At 40.9% G+C, this 21,389-nt stretch overlaps 1 protein-coding gene across 2 annotated transcripts in view; it reads right to left on the minus strand.

Annotated features, from left to right (window-relative positions):
- The window catches only part of LOC108706519 (lateral signaling target protein 2 homolog), a 130,645-nt gene that overhangs the window by 57,143 nt on the left and 52,113 nt on the right, over positions 1-21,389 (minus strand). The gene's annotated exons all lie outside the window — the stretch shown is intronic.

A 21,389-nucleotide genomic window follows, 5' to 3' on the forward strand; every position in this document is an offset into this window, starting at 1 on the left:
AGCATTCTGGATAACAGATCCCATACCTGTATTTACAAAATATTCAACCATGGAAATCTTAGTAACAGCACAGTGAGAAATGACATCCTATATATGAATGAGGCTAAATATCGTTAGTTAGCTGTAGGGCACAGTAGAGCCTCAGGTCGGCATTAGTAACCTGCACCTCACCCACATTACGGACCTATTACGGTCACCCATTATTCATCCCAAACCTATTTGAATCATGGGCAGGCCTACATATCACTATTTGACAGCTTCTTCCTGGTCCTCTTACAACAGATGTCATCACTTCCTGTTAAAGGTACCAGGGTTGCCATATTTTCCCTATTAATAACATTGCGATCAACAATCATTTTTACCAGCCAGATGGCAACCCTAAAGGTAACATTTCCTTCCTGTCTAGCAAGCTAACAGGAAGTGATGACATCTTTTGCAAAAGGAACAGAAAGAAGCTACATTTAATGGAGCAACACTCATATAAACAAATCCAAAGCCAGGCAGGTTTCAGCTCAAACTGAAAAGGGTAAAGGGAAAGTGACCAGGCTCTTATACAAAGCGGTGAATCCCTGAGCAGGAAGACTGTCCTTATTCTTAAATGGCGGCACCCACTTGTAATGACTATGCTTACAATAAACAAGCACAGGCTAAACTGAGAATCGATTTGATCGAAAAACAGGTACAGTGACTTATAAACATTTTTGTAGCAAGGATTATTAACACATACCGGCCAAACCTTTCATCCCCTTTAAAGGACCAGTAACCAAATTTTTTACAAATTAAAGACAAATTAAACTTTAAATTGCAAAGTCTTTATTAAGAAATAACTGACCGAAACTCATCTTCAGAAAAGGCGATCCATCGTACGGCGCTTGATTTCTCCTACCTGCCTTCCTTATAGGAGATAGCCAGGGAGAAGATATCGAGCGCAGTTGGATCGTCGCTCTGTCGCCTTTTCTGAAGAGGAGCGCAAGCGGAGTTTTGGTAAGTTATTTCTTAATAAAGGTTTTGCGATTTTAAAGTTTAATTTGTAAATAAAAATTGGTTACTGGTCCTTTAAAGGGATGAATGGTTTGGCCGGTATGTGTTAAAGGAACAGTAACACCAAAAAATGTAAGTGTTTTAAAGTAATGAAAATATCATGTACTGTTGCCCTGCACTGGTAAAACTGATGTGTTTGCTTCAGAAACACTACTATAGAGAAGGAAAGGCTTGCAGCACTTTGGGGTGCCAAATGTTAGGCACCCCCAAAGTAATTGTATCGACTTACCTGAAACCCCCGGGCCAGTGCTCCCTATCAGTAGCAAACTGCACCGGCCCGGGTTTATACCAGTGAGCACTACGGAGCAATCCACTTCCATCTTCTTCTTGCTTCAAATATTCCGGGACAGACGCATGTGCAGTTGAACTAAATAGCCGACTTTTTAGTTAAAGTTTGACTTTTCGTTCTACTGTGCATGCGCAGCCACGCGAAGAGAGAGGTAGCCGGAAGAGGATCACTCTGTGGTGCTCACTAGTATAACCCTGGGCCGGTGCAGTTTTCTGCTGATAGGAGCACCGGCCCAGGGTTTCAGGTAAGTAAATACAATCACTTGGGGTGCCTAAGATTTGGCACCCCAAGTGCTGCAAGCCTTTCATTCTCCTTTAATTTGTCTTGGTGTTCTTTTTTCAATGTATACTAACACATTTTTTAAACCGGTCCTTTAACTAAAATAACACAGATACAGCTAATACAATGAGGCACCAAGAGAAACCCTTTGACACCTGATTCCGCTTTAAACCAGAAGGGTCTGGAAAGTAAATAATGCCTTCCATAGATTTAACACTGACTAGAGGAACAAACAGGCTTCCCTCTAGCAATTTCCCCACAGAAAGGTAAACACGAGAGAACTGACATCACACTGGTACAAAGAGAAGCTATTTTTATAGCAGCCGGGCCCTGGAATCATAAATAAGGAGCATAATTAGTTCAGTGAGAGCTCCAGAGAGTTGAATTGAAGCACAGAAAGTGGCCCAAATGCGCCGCGTCCTATAAATGTGTCAGTGGGAACGAGAAAAATGCCCACTAAAAAGAAAAACACAAACAAATCAGAATTGTAGATTCCAGATCTGCAGGGCGTTCTGCATCACAGTCAGGCATAATGTAATGGGTGTGATTGTGTCTTGTGTGTGTGATTGTGTAAACAAGTCTTAGGCAAAGGTAGGACTAGAGTTACATGGGGTCATGAACCAGGTCTGTTTGCTCTTACGTAAATAAGGGATGGCCAACCTGCTGCACCTCATGTTTTTGTTGAACGGCAATTTACAGCTAGCTGTCAGTGGGATGCAATTAATCAGCAGCTTGAACCCTGCAAGTTGGGCATGGCTGATACATACACTAAGGGGCAGATTTATCAAGGGTTGATTGAAAATTTGAATTTTTAAATTCGAATTTCAAGTTTATTTTAGTGTAATTCGACTAGGGAATAGTCCAAATTAGATTTGAGTTTAAAAAAATCTAAAACCTGCCGAATTGGTGTTTTAGCCTATGGGGAGACCTCCTACAATCAATTTGGAGTCATTTGGTGGACTTTTGTAAAACTAATTTTTCAAAAAAAAATGTTGGTGAAAAAACTCTAAATAAATTTGATTCTAGTTTGCAGGTCGATACTATTCTATCCTGAGTTTCAATTGGATGTTTTTTTTCCGATTTTCGAGTTTATGGGAATTTTCATAAACTCCCATAAACTCGACCCTTGATAAATATACCCCTAAAAAATATCAAAAATGATTACATATTATAGCAGTAACGTAACTAGAAGGGGGCAGGCCCTGGTGCGGGAAGCGCAGCCAGGCCCCCCCCCCGCCCCCTACTCACGTGATTTTCGGCCCGCATTTCAGTGGCGCGCAAGCTGCCGGGGGGCCCTGAGGGGGTGCAGGCCTTGGCCCGCTCGAACCCCCTGCTCCCCCAGTAGTTCCGCCACTGCATTATAGCTAGTGCGTTTTACTTACATTATTCTCTGTCCTACCCTGAAACTAGCTCTGTCCAGGGGAGGTATACTTGTATTACAAATTCCAGAATTATCAGCATATGAAGGAAGAAAAAAAAAAATCTTTCAATGCCGCACAGCAGTCCCACACTGAGAGACAAAACGGAGCAGAGAACCATTAGGAGACCCTTCCTTCATCAGCAAATTACGCTTTTGCCACTCTGGCTGACCCTTGCCTGAACAGAACAATATAATTAATTATATTTGTGAAGAAAAATCTATAATTTCACGTAAATTAAAGAAGTACTCAGAAGAGCCCCCCTATAACTTGTTATCTAACGAACGTTCCTCTACAACAAAGTATATCAGACATTTGGGAAATTATAATAGTACCAGTAATAGACACCCAAACAGCCAAGAGCTGGAAGACCCTATGAACTGCTTTCAGCCCTCAATGGTGGGCCAGCCCCACAATATGGGAACTATTGCCAAATGCTCTACAACATCACAGCTGCCTCCATCTTTGAGTTTTCCTACAAGCCCACACCTGCCATCCCCTGTCTTTAACTACCATCTAAAACACCAGTCTGTTATTTACGTTTCCTATAATTAAATGACATATATTTACATGAATTTACCTGCCTTCATTGCTTCTTCATTGGAACATTTGCACGGTTTCTTTCTTGATGATATTTTCACTGGAATAAATTACGAGCCAATTATATCATCAAGCCATTCCTCTGCAGGGTATTTAAAGGGGAAGTAAAGTCTAAAATAGAATAAGGCTGTGGTCCTGCCCGCAAGCACAGAGATTTTGGCGTAGAGTATACCAGTTAGTCTACTCAGTTTTAGATATCAATCTACCCAAACACCCAACACAAGCACTACTCAATTGCACTATAAAGGACATACCAGCACCTGCACATATCTTTACAGCTGCGAAACAGATTATAGCAAAGTCCTGGCTATCTACCTCCTTACAATTTGGGGAACTGAAGGCTCGAATTAACGCTACCTTTATAATGGAAAAGCTGACTAGCATACTACACAACAAACAGAAGCGATTTCATGTGGTGTGGGACCCTTGGGTTAGATATAACTTTCCTCATGGCTTTAACCATGCTACTTTGTCATTGTAACCCCGCTTGCTCTCCCTCACCATGCATAGGGCAATCAGAAAACCAGAAAATTGGAACCAGACACCAGTAAACTACTCCCGGACAACTGCATACTAACACCCGAGCACTAGGGTGCTAAATTCCCAATTGCCTATTATACCTACTCAATTTTCACAGACGATCCATTTGTTCATGTACAGGAAGTTACTTCTTTTCCATTTTGATACTTTTATGGTTTGACTCAGTTCACTGATTTATCATCACTGTTTAGCTCTTCTGGTGCATATTGTATAGCCAACTTGCCATGTGTCTATTGTTATTTTGTGGATCACCTGACTGTACTCATTTTTTACGTTGTACCACTGCAAACTTTACTACTGTAATTGCTATCTTTCTATTTTATCTGCTTGATATGATGGTGATGAAAATTTACTAATAAAAACCAATGTTATAAAAAAAAAAAAAATAGAATAAGGCTAGAAATGCTTTATTTTGTATACTAAACATAAACTTGAACTTACTGCACCAGAAGCCTAATCAAACAAATGATTTATGCTTTCAAAGTTGGCCACAGGGGCTCACCATCTTGTAACTTTGTTAAACATGTTTGCAAGACCAAGACTGTGCACATGCTCAGTGTGGTCTGGGCTGCTTAGGGATCGTCATAAATGATCAAAACAGCACAAGTCAAATAATATTTGCCAGAAGCCGATACAGCAAGACTGATTAATAATCAGAATATACAGACTGCACTGGGTCCTGTGTTGTTGTGTAATCTAATGTGGATTTTATCGTTTTTGTATTGTTTAATCCAACTCTGCAGAACCAGTGGCTGCAGCAAAATAATCCTCCAAATAGAATCCCAGTTTAACTGTTTAAATCTGGCTCCATGATCTTTGTCCCTGCAGGTGGAGATAGATGTAAAGGCAAAAATAACATCCAATACAAATCTCTACACAGTCGCAGACTGCTCTACAGGGAAACAAACAAAGCTGCTTGAGTTCTGCATGGCTGGCAAGTAAGGCGGGGGCTCCACCTGCTGTTCATAAGTATGATTGATTCCCTGCAGAGCAGTTAGGGACTGTCTGACAATTCCTATCCAGAGCAGTAAATGAAGTGAAAATTTCACTGGATACAGTCAGGTTTCTTATAAAAGCGGTAGACATTTTTTAAAATTAATTAATATTGGGGTTTTACTTTTTTGCCTTTACATGCCCTTTAAGATGAAAAACTTTCAACTAATAAGCATTGCAAAATGTTACACTATAACACTCAAAATATCCAAACGCCCCTTAGTGTAATTGGCCTTAAGCCACACCCATTTTGGACAATAGTGTATAATTCAGCAATGTAATCTCCAGAAGCAAACATTGCCATTAGAAGTGGTCAACCTGAAGAGCTCAATAGCTTTTAACAAGAGCCATCATAGGATCCCATAGTTCCACCAAGTTGGTTTTATCATATTTCTGCCCTTATAGATCTGCCGTGGTCAACCGGAAGGGAAAAAGTCAACGAGAAACAATAGTTCATTAAAAAAATGTTAACTCTCACAAAGTCATAGCAAAGGGGGCAACTGGATGATGAAGGATGTACAGTAGTACGCAGACATTGCATGTCCTCCATCGTTCCTCCTGGTGAGTTCAAGGGCTATTTGTAGGGTGAGCAGGCAGAATGGTTAAATCACTATATGATAATCTTGATCGAGTCTGGAGAACCCTACGTACCTGAATGGTCTGGAGTTATTTTTTATGGTTTGGGATGGGGCACCTGGTTCTAGTGAAATTAAACCTTAATGCAAGAGATTATAATGATCTTCTTGACCATTTCACAATTCCTACTTTGTGACAAAAGAAAAAAAAAATCAGGATTAATTTCCTACAATGGGAGAGGGACAACTTGACTGGCCTCCACAGAGTCCTGACCTCAACATAACTGGATACTTAGCGGAATGCATTTAAATGCTGACTGTGAGGCAGGCTTTATCCTCGCCATCAGTTCTTAACCTCAATAATGCTGCTGGATAGCATAAGACTGGCCTGAAAACTCCCGAAGGTCCAAAGTAAAGGACAATTCCTGTCAGCCCTTTCCATCATAGGTCTATATCAGTGGTCCCAAACCAGCAGCTCGCTAGCAACATGTTGCTCACCAACCCCAATCAAAGTAGGTGCTTATTTTTGAATTCCTGGCTTGGAGACAAGTTTTGATTGCATGAAAAACAGGTGTACTGCCAAACAGAGCCTCTTGTAGGCTACCAGTCTGCATAGGGGCTACTAAACAGCCAATTACAGCCCTTATTTAACATCCCAATGGACTTTTACATGTTTGTGTTGCTCTCCAACTATTATTTACATTTAAATGTGGCTCAATAGTAAAAAAAAAAAAAAAAGGTTGGGGACCCCTGGTCTATATGATGCCTCTTATGTATATAAAAAATTGTTCTGGACACTGCTTTAGAGGTTATGTTGCATAGAAGCCAATTCCACCAACTATGTTCTAACATCTAGTGAAAAGCCTTGCCAGAAGAGCACTCTCTTACAGAAACAAAGGTCAGACCAACTTAATATTAATAATTCTGGAATTAAATTTTGGACAGGTCAGTGTCACTGATACCTTTGAACAGATGTATTTATAGAAAGGGCTGCTCGAGTACCAAAGGATCTCCTGGTTGGTTCATGACCTATTGGTCCCCAGTTGGGGACAAACCCATAAGCTCTTTCATAATCATCATAAATAACCTCTACAGTATATCATTCGGCATTTTTGTGAGAATTGGCCCTGGATATCAGGTGAACCTTAGGAGACCTAGACAACATGCTTTTTATAGCAAAATGCTTGCAAAATCGACAACAAAGAGCATCAAAAAATGGTCATACTTCATAGTTTTGCTCAGAAATCATATTCTTTAAAGGAAATACATGAACAAGAGCGACAATCCAATTAGCTCAATTCTCACCGCAATGGCTCCAAGTGTTGTAAAGCCTCTTTGTTATCTTGCAAAACTATTCATAAACTGACACCAGTGCGGATCTGAAAGGCGACCCAGGGCCATTTAGGATACAATTACACTTCTCATTATCAAGGATAATTTATTCTGCATATACATTGCTGAATTTTTCAAGTGCCAACATTTGTGGGAAAAATAATCACTCATAAGCAAGGAATGCAGCTCTGTGTGCAAGTGCATCTTCTTGTCTTGTGGTATTGTCTGATCCATAATTTGGGGTTATTCTTTGTTGTGGTGCAATAAGGTCTGATCCTGAATTTGGGGTTATTATTGTGTATTTATAAAGTGCCATCATATATATTTGAGGTTATTCTTTATCGTGATATGATCTGAAGCAGAATTTGGGGTTATTCTTTCTCGTTATGTGATAGGATCTAAACCAGAATTTAGAGTTGTTCTTTCTCGTGATGTGATATGATTTGAACCAGAATTTGTGTTGTTCTTTCTCGTTATGTGATAGGATCTAAACCAGAATTTAGAGTTGTTCTTTCTCGTGATGTGATATGATTTGAACCAGAATTTGTGTTGTTCTTTCTCGTTATGTGATAGGATCTAAACCAGAATTTGGGGTTGTTCTATCTCGTGATGTGATCTGAAACAAAATTTGGGGTTGTTCTTTCTCGTGTTTTGATCGGATTTAAACCAGAATTTGGGGTTGTTCTTTCTTGTGATGTGATATGATCTGAATCAGAATTTGGGGTTATTCTTTCTTGTGATGTGATATGATCTGAATCAGAATTTGGGGTTATTCTTTCTCGTGATATGATACAATCTGCACCGTCGCGTAGCCGCCAAAAATTTACACCAATCCCAGTAGAACTGTAGCTTTAGATGTTTGGTCACCCATGGTGGAGAAGGTTCAGCGGGGTGATATAAATATCCCTTCTGCCATATCCCTTAGCATTCCAGCCCTCGTGTCCTATCAATAGTTAACAAGCCCTTAATTGTTTATTAAAAAGGTAATTTGTATATACAACTGTGTGACATGAAACAGCAACTTCCAAAAAATCAAGCAATTCGATTTTTTTTTTTTAAAAGAAACAAGTCTTCTTTTGCTCTATGTGAAATGGTAAAGCAAAGGGTCTACCCAGGGCCAGTTAATGCTTTATTAGCTTGTTAGCATGCACAATAATAATTACACTTACACCATGTAGAGAATCAAGTGTACAGCTAATAAAACATACTCTGCTCTGCGGCGGTGTAATTAGAATACTCAGATGAACAGTAAATAAAGGCAAAGAAACCGTATGCAGACAAAGCCTTCTTAATAAGCAGGTCACATTGTACGTTACTTGCAAGAGCTTCAGACTGATAAAGCAAGTGAGCCAAACATTTACAATATTAATTTTACATACCCTGGTTTTAAGTTTTCACAAATTTTACACTGTTTTTCTAAGGTCTCATCCATATCCTAAAGGATAAGTAAACCTTAAAAATAAGCGAATATAAAATTAATGAGGGTTCCATACTAAGCACTTTTGCAATGTTTATTCATTATTTATTATTTTTTTAATACCAAGATATTAAGGGATACATGTACTGTTAATATGAATGAATTTAGTTACAACGCCGCCACCCGCTGGTCAGTTTCCCACCAGTCTGACCACCAAGTAGTCAAGGAAGTTGTCAGGAGAAAGAAAGAGGCTGCTCTGATGTTCTACTTCTTAGGAAAAAACTACAAACCTTTATCAAATCTTTCCTAAGCAGAAGAACATCAGCGCAGCCTATTTTTTTCTCCTGACAACTTCCTCGACTACTTCCTTGACTACTGGTGGGAAACTAACCAACAGGTGGCGCTGTTGTAACAAAATTCCTTCATATTAACAGTACATGTATAACTTAATATCTTGGAATTAAAAATAAATAAATTATGAATGTACATAGCAAAAGTGCTTAGAATAGCCCCTCATCAATTTTACATTAACTTATTTTTAAGGTTTACTTATCCTTTAAGCATAATACATTCCCCTGAAAAAAACATAAAATGGGGGGCTCTACTGTATAAAATTATCTAGTCTATTACAGAACTATTTCGCAGATCCTGGCATCAGACCTACGGAGCACAGAATGCCAGGTGTCTGGGGGGCCACAGTACAGGGGCCACTTATTTTTCATCTGCCTGTACATTCTGTCTATGAATAACTCCTGCGCCAGCTGCAGCTACTTCTGCCTACTCCTCTCACTGATGAGGGATGTGTTAACTGAACACATTTCGGTGTGGGAGGAATTCATCGACACGTTAGGGGGGGGAAAAATGTTTTGCTCGGCGCCGTGAAGTGTCACACTGCTCCCAACTCCCGTGGTAATCGATATAAAGTGTGCAGCATAAGAGGCAAGCAGGAATTTATAGAGAACAATGAAAAGATAAACAAGAGCACTGTGAATACGTTTCCATGTATAGCAACTTATTGTATTTATAATATAAAACAACCTGCACAAGTGCCTGATCTGTTACAACTATAAACACTGCACTGCTATAAATACAGGTATGGGATCAGTTATCCGGAAACCCGTTATCCAGAAAGCTCCAAATTACGGTTAGGCTGTCTCCCATAGACTCAATTTTATCCAAATAATCCAAATTTTTAAAAATGATTTCCTTTTTCTCTGAAATAATAAAACAGTACCTTGTGCTTGAGCCGAGCTAAGATTAATCCTTATTGGAAGCAAACCCATCTTATTGGGCTTATTTAATGTTTAAGTGATTTTCTAGAAGACTTAAGGCATGAAGATCCGAATTACAAAAAGATCCATTATCTGGAAACAGCATTCTGGATAACAGGTCCCATACCTGTATTAGGGATGCACCGAATCCACTATTTTGGATTCGGCCAAACCCCCGAATCCTTTGCGAAAGATTCAGCTAAATACCGAACTGAATCCAAATCCTAAATTGCATATGCAAATTAACATTTTTTAATTCCTTGTTTTGTGACAAAAAGCCAAGCGATTTCCCTCCACGCCCCCAATTTGCATATGCCGAATTGAACTCACAGTGACAATTTTCAGCCAACAAACCCATACATGCAAAATCAAAGGTGGTAACAGAACTAAAGAGCCATCACATTCCACAGAGCTGGATAAATGGGTTTATCCAATAATCATACAGCATTACACACAAAGTAACCGCTACAAGAGATGAAGAGGCCCTGCCCAAAAGCTTACAATCTAAAAAGAGAGATGGCCAAAATAAATATGAAGACAAGACACAACATGATAGAGCCCATGATTAAGCACCCTGAAGGGTGTGAAACGCGTAGGGTGGATGGAGATGAAGCTATAATTTAAATTTTTCTACCAATAAATTTATCTTTTAACTGAATATCTCTGGTCTTGTGGATCCGTTTGAGTGCCGCTCAGCCCTGCTTTTTTATCTTCCACAACATGATAGACACAGAGTGAAAAAGGACAAAGTAGCCCGTGGAATACACCCATACGGAGCAAGTGTCTACCAGGCTCCCTTTCATGCACTATGGTGCCAATGTGTTGGAGGAAAGATGCAATATTAAAAAATGATTTCAGCCTGAAACTGGCAGTTATGGGCTAGTAAATTTGACATTTGTAATGTGGAATTAATGAGATTTGCCAAGGGGCCCACATTCAAGATTATGCCCATGAGAATATCATTATTAGTAGTAATCAGCATAGCTTTATTGGATGGCGGGGGGCAGGAGATTGTAAGGTTGGACAGTAGAGTTGCAGCAGATATGGTCTACTTAGTTTTTGTCAAGGTCAGGGCCATATGAACATTTACTTTCTAAACAATAAAAGGTTGTTACCTGTAGTGGTGTATGTGGACACAGGTGTCAACGTGACCCACCACACATACACAAACAATATATATACTGTATATACATTTATATATAGACATTTTGTCTATGCAGATCCCCCCATGAGCCCTCCCAACTTGGATAAAGTCAGTTCTCAAGCCTTGGTCACTACTTCCCTGGCCTTGAGAGAAGAGCCACCTGTTTGGTTGTAAGAGCAGTTTTGCAATATCTCTTTACTCTCCCAACAGTAACGACCTTTTTCAAGGTCTATACAAACTCTGTGATTTTTGTTTATGGTTCTGACTCTTTGGGAGTTCAAAATCCACAGAGCTCATATAAACTTTGTCTTTCACCTCGGGTGTTCTCAGGTAACTGAATTTCCCCTGACAATATCCTGCGAGAACCCTGCCTCCTGGCCATTCTCCTGCTCTTATTGTCATATGGTGAAGAAGAGGATATGCAGAACGGGTGCAGATTGGGAGGAAAGTTGGGCAGGAGTGAGATGCTGGGGTTTAGTACAATACTCCCCTCTCCTCTGGGTCTCTCTGCAATTGCAGGATCTGCTGCATAGAAGGTAAACAACCTGTTGATTCAACCACTTTTTTTTCTCAAGTTACTATAGATTGGTTTATTTGTCTGCACAATTCTCAGGTCTACAAAGACACCCAGATTTGGAAATGAGGAGAAAACAGAGTACTGGTGTATGAGACTAGCAGTGAGGCAAAGTTGCTGGAAAGAACCGGGTATTTTAATGTTAATTTGCCACCAGGATGAGGCAAACGTATACAGTAAATTAGGTATCATAAAATTTTTGTGTAGGGAGATGACAAAATGGAGTCTGATGCAATGACATTGTGACGTCAGTATTAGCCAGACCAAACACTGTACAGTCCCTTCTACCCCTACAACCCCCCACTGTCACACTATTGAGGAACATGATGTTGTCTGACAAGGTGAGTAAATAGCCTTTTAAAAATCCTGAGTCAATAATTTTTATCTACCTCGAGCTCTTGATGCCCATCCAAGTTGACAGGAGCAGGAGATTTCAGATTAGAGGAAAATTAATTGAACTTCACAGGTTTGACAAGGAAAACATTAACAACATTGGGAATGAACATCTCTGGAGGACACTGAAGACAAACTGCAGCAGGAATGATAATTTCAGGGATGAGAAAAGGACAACAAATTTGGGTAACAGTTTATGAGCAGGAACCTGGAGATGAATATTCTTAGCAGGAAGCCATACTTTGTCATTAAAAACAAAAAGTACTGGGGTGAGGTTCTGTCCTTGGTCAGCCATTCCAAGGCACGTGAAGACTGTATTCATGGAAAGTGTAGCGTACAAGAATCTAGGATGGGGAGCAGAATAGTTTGTGTGCAGAAGAACACCCGTGAGCAACATTCAGATGAAAAAAGAGTTGGGGAGCAACAAAAGCACGGAAAATGTTCCTGGCTGGTGCCAAATAAGGGCTGTGTTTGGCTGTTTGGTAGCCCCTATGTGGACTGGCCGCCTACAGGAGACTCTACTTGGCACTATACTTAGTTGTTATTCAATTAAAACTCATGTCCAAGCCTGAAATTCACAAATAAGCTCCTGCTTTGAGGCCACTGGGAGCAACATCCAAGGGGTTGGAGAGCAACATGTTACTTATGAGTTACTGGTTGGGGATCACTGATGTAGAGCATCACAAAATGGAGCGAGCGACTAGGCTACTTACTTTTGAGGTGGTCATTTGTTTAAAAAAAGTAGCGATCAGAGACAGCAAGGTGGGCACTATAATATACTGGAAACTTGTGAGAAAGGGTATTTCTTTTTCCTTTAAAGGAATTGTTCAGTGTAAAATAAAAAATGTATCTAATATATTTAGTTAACCAAAAATGTAATGTACAGTATAAAGGCTGGAGTGACTGGATGTCTAACATAATAGCCAGAACACTACTTCCTGCTCTTGGTTTCCACTGATTGGTCACCAGGCAGTAACCAATCAGTGACTTGAGGGGGGCACATGGATCATAACTGTTGCTTTTGAATCTGAGCTTAATGCTGAGGATCAATTACAAACTCACTGAAAAGATATGTACCATGTGGGCCCCCTTCAAGTCACTGACTAACTCAGAGTTAGAGAGCTGAAAAGCAGGAAGTAGTGTTCTGGCTATTATGTTACACATCCAGTCACTCCAGCCTTTATACATTACGTTTTTGCCTAACCCAACTATATTAAATATATTTTGCACAGCCTATTTATTTACCCAGTTTTTTATTTTCACACTGAACTGTTCCTTTAAAGCTAATGAAGTTGAAAAGCTTGAAGAGACAAAATCAGAAGGTGGATTGCTTTTCCCATACACAAAGAAATTCAAACCTAATTGGGTCACGTCAACTGCTCGTCAATTTCTCAGAAAGAGAAAGAAAACAGTCATGTGAAATGCGAATTAATTGTGCCGTGGTTAAACAGGCCTTTCCTTTAATTAATGCACACGCCGAGCAGGAGAAGGATGAACGTCAGGAAGAAACCTTAATGATGCGCTTCCCTGCAGAAACGCAACCTGTGCTCAGAATACATTAAGGACTGCGTGTTCTACTTGACCCCTAATTATGGACAGGGACTTGGTACAGAGAAGCAAATGCACCAAATATAAAATCTTGACCTTAGAGGCTTCAGAAAAAATAAAACCATAAAGGGCTTACTAGAATCTGAAATAAAGCCATCAATGATATATGCTTGAAAATAGTTTTCTTCCTCCGATACTTCCTACACTATGAAAAGCCATAGGAACATGCCAGCATTACTAAAGAGAATGGGTACCCCCTAAACCACCAAGTGTGACCACAGGAAGAAGGAAGAGCTTCTTGCTTTTCAAATTACTTTTTGAAAAAAAAATTTGATATTTAACAAATGCCTTTTATTCAGGTCTCCATATTCATTGATGGAGTTTTTGGTGCAAGTTGTTATACTCGAGTATAAGCCGTCCCGAGTATAAGCCGAGGTACCTAATTTTACCTCCAAAAACTGGGAAAGCTTATTGACTCGTGTATAAGCCGAGGGTGAGAAATGCAGCAGCTTCTGGTAAGTTTCAATCAAAAATTTAGGGTTTCTGCTCCCATTGGAGGTGCCGGCGTCTTGTTTTTGGATGCCGGCGACCATTCTTGGACGCCGGCGAATATTCTTGGAGACTATTCTTGGACGCCGGCCACTATTCTTGGCCGCCGGCGACTATTCTTAGGCGCCGGTGACCGTTTTTGCGCCTGACCAGAGTATAAGCCGAGGTAGCGTTTTTCAGCATATTTTCGGGGCTGAAAAACTCGGCTTATACTCGAGTATATACGGTACCGATAAAAAAATTCAGTTTGCCTCTTGCAAATAAATGACCAACTGTATAATTTGACATCCCCTCCAGTTGAATTAAAATCAAATAAATAAAACACATGCCCTTAAGGGGCAGATGTATTAAGGGTTGAACTGAAAATTTGAATTTTCACATTTTTTTTTATGATTAAAACTCTCAAATTCAAATTGTGAATTATCCAAACTCGATTTGAGTTTTAAATCAAATTCGAATTTCAAGATTTATCATAATCTGGCCCTTTAAGAACTCAAATTCGACTATTCGCCTCCTAAAAACTGCCGAGTTCATGTATATGTCAATGGGAGACGTCCAGGGACCAATTTGGACATCTTAGTAGCCTTCCTGACATTTGATTTTTGGGAAAAAACTCATATTGAGTTTAGTATAATTTGATTCAAGTTTTCGAGTCGGTAAAATTTGGCAGTTCGGAGTTTTAGATATTCGATTGTTTTTCATAAATAACCCCCCAGTCGTACTTCAAGTATATTCAAATTTAATAGAGTTTTAAAAAACTCACATGAATTCGAAATTCGACCTTTAATAAATGTGCCTCCCAATAATCATGGGAATATGTGGAAGATGTTTTCTCGTGATTACACATGATTATAACCTATTATTGCTCTAATGATATTGCAAGCTTTATTTCTGCACAAAAAAAATTGCCTAGCCTTACGACCTTGAGGAGCATAGAGCAAGTTTTTTCCCCATAATATGGAATTTTCCTGCAGAATTCATCAGAATGGGATGAAACAGATGCAATACAATTAGCACAATTGCATTTGCACTTTGTGCTGAAAATTTTCCAAGTCTGGTTGGCGCTATTTCCAGCACTTGGCATGTAAAAGTGACATGTGCGTTCTATACTTTTGGCGAAATTGTGCTATGAGGCTGCTAAAGGAAATCTGAAGCAACTGCCTGTTTGGGAAGCGGCAGTAACTCCAGGGTTCTCCTGTGTCAGTTGCCTCTTATTGCACCCAAATCGGAACAGCAAGTACCTTTAACAAATGGGAATTTATGTATAACGGACTGCAGGGCTACAGACAGCCTTAGATCTTATAAATTACCCCTAAAAGCTATTCCCACCAGGAGCGTGGCTTTACGTGAAATGTCGACACAAATTTATTTTTTTTTAGAACTCCCATGACTTTGAAATTCGAATTAAAAAAGACCAATCGATATTTATCAAAAAAATCAAAGTTTTTTTCTTCTGCTGAATAGATCAGTTTTCGATCAAATTAGAATCGTACGAATTGAAGTAGCAGCGCATTCGATCGAATTTGATTCCAAAAAAAAAAAAAAAAAACTTTGATTTTTCAAAGTCCACCAATTGACTCCAAATAGGTTCTAGTAGGGTCTCCCATAAAACAGCAATTTGGCAGGATTTAGATGGCGAAAGGTCGAAGTCGATTTTTTAGGGTCAAGCCACACAAGCAGATTCGGGAGATTATTCGCCCCAGCGACAAATCTCCTCTTCTCCTCGAACTGCCTTCCCCCTGCCCTCCGCCGGCTAAAATGAAAATCGCCTGGGGGAAGGCACACATGTCGCTTCGTTTTCCGAAGTTGCCTTAAAACTTCGGATGACTTCGGAAAACGAAGCGTCGCGTGTGCCCTTTCCCCAGGCGATTTTCATTTTAGCCGGTGGTGGGCAGGCAGTTCGAGGAGGTTGTCGCCCCGAAGAAGAGAAGATTTGTCGCTGGGGTGACTATTCTCCCCGAATCTGCTCGTGTGGCCAGACCCTTAAAGAGACAGTACATGATAAATTTCGATATTCGAATTTTCAAATTTGAATCGAATTAGGACTATTGCCTAGTCTGAGTACACAAAAATTAATTCAAATTTTCACTTCGACCTCGATAAATCTGCCTCTCTACATATATAGTAGATCAGGCACCGGGCACTTTTAGCAGACATTGGTGCAAAGTTAATTTTTTGGTGCCAAAAATGTGAATTATACACGGTTGAATGATCGAGTAACTGGATGCCTTAAAGGGGACCCCTCATCTTGTTTCCTTCAGTCTGGGAATTCATAATTATAACAAGCAGGCAGCAGCCATTTTGTGGACACTGTTATTAAGACAAGTCTTGTATCATCTCAGAATCTTGTTTGTGCACCAGAATGGGGGACCTGATGTCCATCCCAATGCACTGGATACACAATTAAATGGTGAAGAGAAAAGAGGGGAATATGAGGAGAGCAGTGACATCTAGAAAGTGCTAAATGGAAAGTGAAAGTAATTGTCTGCCCCGCCTCTACGCCCAGGACATAGAGGAGGGGCAGACAATATTTGATTGACAGCTGAGATTTTTAAATGAGCTTACAACAGCTATGAATGCTTTAATAAAAAGCTTGAAATTGGATTTCATGTTTAATTTGAAAAGGACTTTAATTATACAGATTTTTGTGTCTGGGTGACAGGTATACTTTAATCTGTATTCGTAGAGAGAAAAATTCCGCTGGCAGAAAAAGTACATTAGAGACCTTACATAACCCTGACCCACAAAACGTTCCTTCGCTGTATAAGCGAGCCCCGAACAAGACCTCAGTCCATCAAGACTTAATCTGTATGGGAGGCCAAACAGGAGATCAGGAGAGGCGAAAATCATTAGCAGCTCAGTGAGTGCCAATGGGCACCGCCACCCCAGAGGGTTCATTACGACTCCCCGCATACAAACCATAATGATAATTAGTATAAGGAGAACAAAAGCATTTTATTAAATGGCAACTTTTTAATTTATAGAAAATAATAAATGCCCAGTCTGCCTCCCGGTGTGAAAGTCCCCCCTCCCCTCGAGCCTGAGAAATGAAGTGATTATTTCTGGATGTCGCAGTGATGTGGAGCTACGCAACTCGCTTTGTTGGGAACACAGTGGCCCTGCCCGCTCTGTACAGTCCTCGCTATAATAAAGCAAATGTCAGCGTTTTGGTATCACAAAATCAATAGACACTTGCAGTAAAAAGGCACAATCAATTAAAAAAAGAGGAGGGGGGGTGTTTTTTGGACATTGACTCCTCTAAGTATCACAGTCGTACTGCAGAGAGCTAAACTGGGAATGATTCCATTATTTGCTCATTTCCAAGTTTATTAAAGCAATGTATGAATATATATTTATACCTTAGGTGCCAGTCAGGGCCGGGCCAAGGTAGTTTGGCACCCTAGGCAAGGGCTTCAATCAGCGCCCCGCCCCCTTTCTGTATGACCATTTCCCACAGAATCACGCATATTATTTTACGTAATAAAAAACCTTGCAACACATTAATGAACTGTACCTGTACCAGCCAGCAGCACCCAAAATATTGCCCCCAATCTGTACCTGTGCCAGCCAGCAACCAAAATATTGCCCCAATTTGTACCTGTGCCAGCAGCACCCAAAATATTGCCCCCAAACTGTACCTGAACCAGCCAGCAGCACCCAAAATATTGCCCCAATCTGTACCTGTACCAGCCAGCAGTACCCAAAATATTACCCCCAATCTGTACCTGTGCCAGCCAGCAGCACCCAAAATATTGCCCCCAATCTGTACCTGTGCCAGCAGCACCCAAAATATTGCCCCCCAATCTGTATCTGTGCCAGCCAGCAGCACCCAAAAAATTGCCCCCAATCTGTACCTGTGCCAGCCAGCAGCACCCAAAAAATTGCCCCCAATCTGTACCTGTGCCAGCAGCACCCAAAAAATTGCCCCCAATCTGTACCTGTGCCAGCCAGCAGCACCCAAAAAATTGCCCCCAATCTGTACCTGTACCAGCCAGCAGCACCCAAAATATTGGCCCCAATCTGTACCTGTGCCAGCCAGCAGCACCCAAAATATTGCCCCCAATCTGTACCTGTGCCAGCATCCAGCGCCCAAAATATTGCCCCCCCCCCCAAAGTCTGTACCTGTTGTGCCAACTGCCAAACAATGCAGCATTGCCCCCTAAATCAGGACTTGGCAACATCACCAAAATTGCCTGGCCCCAGCCCAGATCAGTGTGTACCGGTCCTCTTTCTCTCTGTGTTCTCTTCTCCAATAACACCAGCCGCCAATAACACCCGCACTGCCTGAGGGCTCTCTCCAAGCGCTAGGCCAGACCAGCACAGGCACACAGCTCCCTCCCTGAGTGATGTCACCATGCCGGCGCGCTGCTTTCTACAGCGCATGGATGCGCAATTGCGCGTTTGTCTACTTTTACTCTCTGGAGCAAGCAACCTAGCAGGAGGGAGAGACAGGGCAGGCGGAGGCACCAGATCCAGCCAGGGCAAGTAAGAGGGAGGTGGGAAGCAGAGCAGAACTCTGTTGGCCGCATTGGAGAACTTAAATAAATGGAAGGAAAAAAAAAAAACGAAAAAAAAATTTCTCTCTTTTCAAAAGTGCGCCCCCCTATGACTGGGCCCTAGGCGGGCGCCTACTCTGCCTACCCCTATTTCCGGCCCTGGTGGCAGTCCGCATTAAAGTAAATAATCGCATCAATTTGACAGCACTCCAAGGAATATTAAAACAAATATAAATTAAGCAAAATCAAGGTTTAATTCAGGGATGCACCGAATCCACTATTTTGGATTCGGCCGAACCCCTGAATCCTTTGCCAAAGATTTGGCCGAATACCGAACCGAATTTGCATATGCAAATTAGGGGTAGGAAGGGGAAAACATATTTTACTTCCTTGTTTTCTGACAAAGGTCACACGATTTCCCTCCCTGTCCCTAATTTGCATATACATATGCAAATTAGGATTTGGATTCGGTTCGGCTGAATCCTGGCGAATCTGGAACCGAATCCTGGATTCGGTGCATCCCTAGTTTAATGTGATATATATATCACAATTTTTAAATAATAATTAGGGATGCACCGAATCCACTATTTTGGATTCAGCAGAACCCCCGAATCCTTCGCTAAAGATTTGGCTGAATATCGAACCTAATCTTAATTTGCATATGCAAATTAGGGGTGGGTTCGGCCAGGCAGAATCTGAATCCCGAACCAAATCCTGGATTTGGTGCATCCCTAATAATAATCACCCCCTTCCATCATTACGGGCCATCCTGATTGATTGTGTTCTCCACTGAGGAGAGGTGGGGATAGGGGGAAACTTCTACTACAGAAGGAAGCCAGATGGGTACGGACTCTGGACACAATCTCCCCAAAGGGGTTGAATGAGACGCACTCCCCGTCCTTCTCTAACTGGTTTGAACAGAACATGATATCCTTTAGTATATGCAATTAGAATCTAAAAGTTACAGGACTGCTTCATGTTTGATCAATTTTGAGACTCCAATGGATTCCACTATGATCTCTCTGAGTAAATTGAAGAACTATAGATGGTTAATTTGGATAATGATCAACATTCCATATTGATACATTGGAGCGGTATATTTTTTATAAAGAATTTTTATCTTTAAGGGGCAGATTTATAAAGGGTTGAATTTCGAAGTGGAAAATACTTCGAAATTCGACCATCGAATAGAATCCTCCGAAATTCGAAGGATTTTATTCATCGTACGATCGTATTTATATCGTAGTACGATCATATGATCGTACTCCGATCGTACTTCGAATCGTACGATTTGAACGATTTTATAGTTTTCCTTCAAATATAAAAAACTTAGAAACTTGCTCTGGAAGGTCCCCATAGGCTAACATAGCACTTCGGCAGGATTAAGTTGGAGAAGTATTGAAGTAGAAGTTTTTTTAAAGAGACAGTACTTCGATTATCGATTGGTTGAATAGTCGAACGATTTTTACTTCGAATCGAAGTCAAAGTAAATTCGAAGTCGTAGTATCCTATTCGATGGTCGAAGTATTCAAAAAATTACTTGGAAATAGCCCCTATAGCATGGATATGAGCCCTGGAGCTGAGGAGTGCTTGTTAGATCAATGGATGAATATGTAGGTTGTCAAATGCTTCATGGTATTTGCACATGGATTGGGAATACATGGGTTAATATTATTGGACAGTGATTTAGTCACGTATGCACTGCACGGATTGGTTACTACAGCTTAAATGGCTGTGTTTCACTTTCTTACACCATCCTGATGACGAGCCTGTGAGGGTTGAAACGTCTGTCTCTCTGTGTGCATGTCTTTAAACATAAAACCCAAATACAGGTATGGGACCTGTTATCCAGAAAGTTCGGGGGCCTAGGGGTTTCCGATGAGGAATCTTTCCATCATTTGGATCTCCATAACTTCAGTCTACTAGAAAATCATTTAAACATTAATTAAACCCAATAGGGTTAATTATATCCACGTTGTTATTAAAGGGGTTGTTTACCTTCCAAACACTTTTTTAAGTTCAATTCAGGCTGTTCACCAGAAATAAAGATTTTTTTTCTAAATTACTTTCCATTTTTGATTTTTTCCAGTTTTTTTCAAAATCTAAGTTTAAAGTTGAATGTCCCTGTCTCTGGTGTTTGAGTCTGGCAGCTCAGTAATTCAGGCGCACACTCTAAACGGCTCCAATTTTGCAACATTTAGGGCAGAGACAGACGAGAAGATTCAGGGAGATTTAGTCGTCCGGCAACAAATCGCCTCTTCTTCGGGCGACTAATCTCCTTGAACTGTCTCCCTGCCGGCTAGAATCTAAAACGACGGCGGGATGGCACTCGGAACGCTTCGTTTTCCGAAGTCGCCCAAAGTTGCCTTCAGGCAACTTTGGAGAATGAATCGCTCTGAGCGCATACCCGCCGACGCGACTAATCGCCTCTACTTCGGGGCAACAATCTCCCCGAAATGACTTCCTCTTGCCTTCCACCTGCCTCACGAGGGAAACTTCGGCCGACTTCAGAAATCGAAGTGCCGCGAGTGCATTGCCGCAGGCGATTTTTCATTTTGGCAGGCGGAAGGCAGGGAGAAGGCAGTTCGGGGAGATTGTCGCCCCGAAGAAGAGGCGATTAGTCGCCAGCGATTAAATCTCCCCAAATCTGCTTGTATGCTAAAGTCCTTAAGGTAGTTAAGGTCCGATTTTTCTGATTGTACTTTTAAACTTTTTTGTGGGGGGAACAATTTTTTTTTTTATGCTTTATTAAACCCTGTTCGAATAAAAAAGTAATCCAACTCAGACCTACCCAGTTCACGTAGAAGTCAATTGCAGATGTCTCCAAGATAACCTGATTTGCGCTGGGTTTCCAAAAAAGTCGCGGTACTTGGGGGTCAGATTGAAAATTTTTCAGTATTCGGGCGTCAAATCCGAAAAAATTGCGGTAT

This window comes from Xenopus laevis, chromosome 1S (genome assembly GCF_017654675.1).
Source record: "Xenopus laevis strain J_2021 chromosome 1S, Xenopus_laevis_v10.1, whole genome shotgun sequence".
Lineage (NCBI taxonomy): Eukaryota > Metazoa > Chordata > Amphibia > Anura > Pipidae > Xenopus > Xenopus laevis.